The sequence below is a fragment of the Sarcophilus harrisii genome, chromosome 1 (assembly GCF_902635505.1).
Source record: "Sarcophilus harrisii chromosome 1, mSarHar1.11, whole genome shotgun sequence".
NCBI lineage: Eukaryota > Metazoa > Chordata > Mammalia > Dasyuromorphia > Dasyuridae > Sarcophilus > Sarcophilus harrisii.
Window position 1 is genome coordinate 669,813,538 of NC_045426.1, and position 6,412 is coordinate 669,819,949.

A 6,412-nucleotide genomic window follows, 5' to 3' on the forward strand; every position below is an offset into this window, starting at 1 on the left:
TGCCAAGCCTCCCATCCAAGGCCCTATAACCCTGGTTCCTGGAGACACGAGCCTGCCAGGCCTGAGGGAGGTTGTCCTGGCTGGGCTTAAAACCAGCTTTGCTCCAGGCTGGAAACCGAGGGTGGTCTCTGGTTACAGCTTCTCCCTCCCTCCCTCTGTCCTGAAAGGAGCCTGTAACTTCATCCTCTGAGGCGGGGAAGCTGCCAAGAGCAGACAGAGCCCTGGAGCTCATCATTAAGGGTTTGGAGTTCAAATCCTCCATCTGCCCTTGCCTCCAAGAAGCCCGTTCTCTTAGAGCTGATCAAGACCTCGGAGGTTCTTCGATCCAACTTCCTCCTCCTGCAGAATCCTTTCTGACGCCACCTGTCCGGCTGCCAGCCTCCCCTCGGAGCTCTCCCGGGAGGAAGCGCATCCCGAGCCAGGCCTGGCTCTTGTGGTAGCCCCTTCATTAGAAAGGTCCTCCTTCTACCGAGTGAAAATCGGCCTTCCTCTGATTTCTCCTCCCCGCTTCTAGTGCTCCCTCTGCCACCTTCCTGATGCCTTTTAAGGCCACTGAAGGTAATGGTTGTTTTTGTCCACTCTTGCCTCTTGTCCAGGCTGAACATCCTCAGTTCTTTCAGTCTGTCTTATGACCTGCTCACCCACCTTCCTCTGGGAATGTCCCTCCAGACTGTCAGTGAAATTTCTAAAATGAAACCCCAGGAGCTGATACAATCTGACCAGGGCAGGACGTGGAGTGTGGTCTGTTATTTCCTGAGTCCTAGACACTCTTCTTTTATGCCCTAATGTCCTTCCCAGTTCTCAGACCCTGGGTTCTAAGGGCCTCTTAACTCTGACATTCTCTAGTCTAAGGGCCCTCCCAGCTCTGACCTCCTGGGTTCTAAGGGCCCTCCCAGCTCTGACCTCCTGGGTTCTAAGGGACCTCCCAGCTCTGACCTGTGTTCAAAGAGCTTCTCAACTCTGACATTTTCTATCAAATCCTGGGCCACTCCATCGGACACCTTCTTCCACATTGACATGGGTTGGGTTTGACCATTCAGTCCCCTCTGAACCCTTTTATGGGCAGAACAATCAGAAGGGATTTCAGCAGAAGATTTGGCAAAGTTCCTCCTAACCAGGATTTCTGCTGCAATCCAGGGATAAAAATTCTACCTGTCCAATTAAATAATGTCATTTTATTTTTGAGAGTATTGCCTCCATTGACAGAGGGCAACTTCTCCATACTAGGTCTTCATAAATTAGTTTTTAGGGATGGAGACGCTTCATCAGTGTGGGGGAAATTCCCTTCAGAAAAACAAATCAACAGCTCACCTACAATTTCTCTGCTGGAGCTGGAAGCCTTCAGGCCTTCATTTTGACAGGTGAGGTTAGGCATTTCAGTGCCTCTATTAAGGTCACACAGGTGTCATGCATCTGGCCAGGATTCAGACAGAGGGTTTGAGGTTCCAAATTTGGGACTTTTCCCCCAGCACTATAATGTCTCCCAGTCTTCCACTTGGTCCCAGAGGGCAGATTTATGAACAATTGGCAGTCAGGGAAACAATGGGGGAGGAGGGGAAGAAGGTGAGGGGAAGTTGGGATTTCAGTTCAACATCATGAAAAGCTTTTGAACAAATGGAGTTGTCCCTTTGTAGAAGAAGTTGCCTTTAGAGAAGGTGGGCTCCCTCACCAAGGGCCTTCAAAATCAGAGGCCAGAAGCCCATTGGCTGGGTGTGAGTCGAGGAGATTATTGCTTGGCGACAAACTAGACTCAATGACTTCATCTGAGATTTGAAGATTCCTCGGTTAAGTTTAGGTTCGAGCTGACAACTCCTCCATGAAGTCTTTGTCTTCTCCTTCTCCCCCCCCCCCCCCCGAAAATGTTCTTCCCTTCCCTAAGATTTTTTATGTAACCTTTGTCTGATTTTGCCTTTTGCCCCTATCACACTCTACCTTGGATGAAATGAGATGAAAGAAATTTATAGTTCGAAAACCTTACAGTGTCCTGGAAATGCTAGTGATAATTGTCTTGCATTATACTCATTTGTGTATCTGTCAGAAATCCCCACCTTCCCTTCCTTTCCAAAAGGCCCTTCTCTTCCCAGATCAAACTTTTTTTTGATAAAAGAAGCCTTTTTTTCCCCTTGGTCTCATTTTTTACCTAACCTTAATCACTGAATGGGAATTGCCTCAGTCAAATTAAAACCTGATGCTAAAGACCTTAGCTTAAAAAGGCCAGGGTCTCCTACTGCATCCAGGGCCATTTCCAGGATCCTGGTCTCCATTGTGGCCACTGGACCCAGTCCACTCTGGAGGGGAAAGTGAGGTAGGTGACTTCCCCCAGTCCTGCCTCACTGAAATCCAATTCCCTTGGGAGTCACTGCGTCACCTCCCTGATATATCTTGGACCTCTTTGAGAATGAAGGGCAAACTACAAGCACCTTGAGAACGGGGCCAGAGTCATTCTAGGAAGGTAGTTCTGTGGGAGAGACTTCTATTGAACATTTCCTGGAGAATAAAGGTAAGAATCCCAGAATCCTAGAGATCCAAGGGATTTCAGCCTTTATTTAGAACAGCAGTGGCCAGATTAATGGAGTCAGGAAGACCTGTCCTCAGACCCTTACTAGTGGCTGTGGGATCCTGGCCAAGTCACTTAACCTCTGTGTAACCTAGAGCAGAATAAAAATCAAATAAAGTAATTTTTGTAAAGTGCCTAGCACATAGTAGGGGCTTTACAAATGTCTGTTTCCTGCTTTCCCAAAATCACCTCTATCTACCTTCTTCCTGATGTCAGGACTAAAGCTCCCTTTACTCTAATTACTCTTAGCTCCCCATCCTGCCCTCTGGGGCCAAGCTGACTGAGTCAAATGTGAACCTTTTCTACCAGCCAGCCTTTCAGATGTTTGAAGACAGGGATCATGTCCCCCAAAGTGTTCTCTTCTCTAAGCAAAGTGCTCTCCCCCTCATCCACAGAGTCTTCCCTTTGTACTTACATCTCATTGGTCAGGATGAGAGACAGGGACGGGTTTTGATCTGTGCCAATGAAAGGCGTACCCATTTCAGTGAGATCAGGAAGCCACAGAGACACTGAAGCCTTCCCAGAGCTAAGCCCAGTTCCCCGTGCTTGGGAACGCTTCCCCTCTCTGCCTTTGATTCGGAGAATCCCTAGCAACCTTCTTCCAAGCTCACTCCAGATTCAGCTTCCTGCAGGAGATCTTTCTTGCCTCCGCTTCCTCCCCAGATGCTGGTGCCCCTCTGAATGATCTTGTGTTTGTTTATCTTTTCTATGTGGGTAGAGGAGCAGCTGGGCCGCACAGGGCCCAGAATGCCAGGCCTGGAGGCAGGAAGACTCAGTTTCCCGAGTTCAGGTACGACCTCGGACACTTCCTAGCTGTGTGACCCTGGGCAAGTCCCTTAACCAAGTTTGCTCAGGTTCCTCATCTGCAAAATGAGTTAGAGAAGGAAGTGGTAAACTGCTTTAATATCTCTGCCAAAGGAAATCCATACGGAGGCATGAAGACCCTGAAAGACAGCATACAAACACACACATGTGAATATGTATTACATATATATATATGTGTGCATAGAGACACATATATACACACATATATTTTACACACACACACACACACACACACACACACACGGTCTCCCCTGCTGTTGGCTCCTGGCTGGTAGGGACAGTTTTTACTTTTCTCTCTGTTTCCCCAACATCTAGCCCAGGGCTGGTAGGTAATAAACACTTAATAAACGTATGTTGATTGATTGACTGATTTTCTTGCACAGAATAGATGCCCAAAACACTTTTGTTGAATTAAATCTAAATGAATCCCATCAAGAAAAGATGAGTTTGGTTTGAATTGTTCCTGATGAATTCGTGTTAGGTCCCAGGAATCTGTATTTTCATTTCTGATGCTCATAGACTGACTTCCTTTTTTTTTTTTTTTTTTTTTTTTTAAATGGCACCGCTGTTACCCAGATTTGAAACTTTGAGTCATCTGGCCTCCTAACCTCTCCTCACTCACAAACCCCATCTGCCAACAGCTGATTCTTTCTGTTGAACTATCTAGTTTGCTGTTTGGCTTCTCTGCTTTCCGCTCCTCCCCTTTCCATCACTTCTGCATGGGATAACCCTAGTGTCTGGCTCTGGCCATAAACCTGCCCATAACCTGGCCCTACTTAGGCATCTGACATGACTTCCCGTGGCTGGAAGGAGAAAGTTTGAACTCCTCAACCCTCCACACTCTAACCCTGCTCTTAGCAGCCTGATCTCGCTTTTCAAGGCAACAGACTTCTCAGAACTCTCTATCTTACACCCTAAATCAGAGTAATAGAAATAGAAAGCACACACATCAAGGTGTGTGTGTGTGTGTGTGTGTGTGTGTGAACATAGGACAAAGTGTCAGAGCTGGGAGGTATCTCAAAATTTATAATATCAGAATTGTGTGTGTGTGTGTGTGTGAACATAAAACAGAATGTCAGAGCTGGGAGGTATCAGAACAGAACATCAGAGTTGTGTGTGTGCACATAGGACAGAGAATGTCAGGGCTGGGAGATAGCTCAAAATTTACATCAGAGTTAGAGCGTGTGTATATGTGTGTGAACATAGGACAGAATGTCAGAGCGGGGAGTTATCTCAAAACCTAGAACATCAGGGTTGGGAAAGACCTTTCAGGGGTCCTCAAACTACGGCCCTCGGGCCAGATGCGGCAGCTGAGGACGATTCTCCCCCTCCCCCAGGGCTAGGAGGTTTCTTTATTTAAAGGCCCACAAAACAAAGTTTTGTTTTTACTAGAGTCCGGCCCTCCAACGGTCCGAGGGACAGTGAACTGGCCCCCTGTTTAAAAAGCTTGAGGACCCTGATGGACTGCCGGTACTAGGAGCTACCTAGAAACACAAGCACAAACCAGGAGCGCCCCTCCAGCCTCAGTGGGCGGGATTCCTCCCCACCTGCCCCGAGGACTCCCTCCCGGGTTCCTAGGTGAGCCGCTGCGCAGCCTAAGGTGTCCGAGTCCGGAGACTGGGATTCAGAACCAGCCTCAGAAACTTCCCGGCCGCATGACTGTGGGCCAGCCGCTTCACCTCTGCTTAGAACCTCATCTCCAAGGGTTACTGTGAGAAGCGGAGGACGGGACAGGGGAACGAGCCTTTGCAAACCTTTAAAGCCTTATGTCTGCACTAGCTGTGGCTGTTTGTGCCTGGAAGACTTGAAGGAAGATGCCGCGGAGCTGGGAGACCCGCAGTCGGTCCCTTTTACAGATGGGGAGACTGAGTATGGGGAAGCGAGTCTCTCCACCGGGGGGAAGAGGGCCGGGCGGGGCTCTCGCGGGGCAGGGAGTTCTTTGCCAACCCTCGGGCCTCAGGCCTGATTTTAATTGTTGCGTGTTTGGGAGGGGCAGGGGAGGTCCCGCCGGGTCGCCTGGCTGGGTCTAAGGTGGAAGAAGGGCCGTGGCTCCTAGCTCCGGGCCGAGCTGCTCCCCAGGACAGCAGCAGCAGCAGCAGCAGCAGCAGCAGCAGCAGCAGCAAAGCCGGGCCCAGTTAGATCAATGTGCGGTAATTATACTGTGCAGCCACTCGGCTCGGGGCGGGGGGCGGGGGTGGTTTGGGGGAAGAGAACCAGGGACCCACGTTACTTTGATTGACAGCCCGGGAGGGGCCGTTCGCAGGGCCTTGTGGGGCTTGTAGTGCTTCAGTCCTAGTCCGGGAAGAGCAGCGCCCACGCTTTCTCCCTCTCCCCCCTCCCCTCCCTTCTGGCTCACCCTGCGTGGCTGCAGGCGAGCTGGGAGCCCAGGACTCTTGAGTCTCGGGAGTTTAGCAAGGCAGGGCGTCGCTTCGCCTTGTTGAGCCCTCCATGAATGGGCCCTTTCTGCTCCCTGATCTCTGGCATTCATTCTCTTTGCCTGCAAACCTCAGTGAAGCCAAGGCAGTTTAGAGAGACTCCTCCCCCGCCCCCGGCTCCCCTAGGGTCACATGCTTCAATTCTGAAGTCCCAGCAGATTGGCCCAGAAGGCCCCATACTTAGCCTATCATTGGCTGGCCGGGTCCGACCTCCCATTGGTCAACTGCGAACGTGACGTCAGAGACCCATGTGGGATCGCCGCCAGCCGATTGGTTGGCGCGATTGGCCAACCGCAGCCCAGAGATGGAATTTCCACAGTAGCCAGGGTTGCAAAGCTCTTTTAAGGTGGTCCCTCAATCCGTCTCCTGGGTTCCTTCTTTCTTCCCCCTCCTTTTTTTTTTTTCTTCTTCTCTTTAAAACTGAATCCACATAATAAAGTCTGGGTATGGAGCCAGGAGGAAGCCGACAGCCCAATGTACTGGAGGGCTTTCGGGCCAGCGGGGAGCTGCCAGATGGAAGGCCCGAGGAGGATGGGTGACTCTCTGAGGGTCACACGCCTACTTGGGGGCAAGGCCCCTTCCCCTCTCTGGGTTT

At 50.4% G+C, this 6,412-nt stretch overlaps 1 long non-coding RNA gene across 1 annotated transcript; it reads right to left on the reverse strand.

The window, feature by feature from the left end:
- Positions 1-3,442: 3,442 nt before the first annotated feature.
- Positions 3,443-5,957, reverse strand: LOC116420802. Its single transcript, XR_004231254.1, has 2 exons — positions 5,739-5,957; positions 3,443-3,501 (listed from the first exon to the last, which is right to left on the reverse strand). It is a non-coding gene; the product is annotated as an uncharacterized LOC116420802 (long non-coding RNA).
- Between the last annotated feature and the right edge of the window lie 455 nt (positions 5,958-6,412).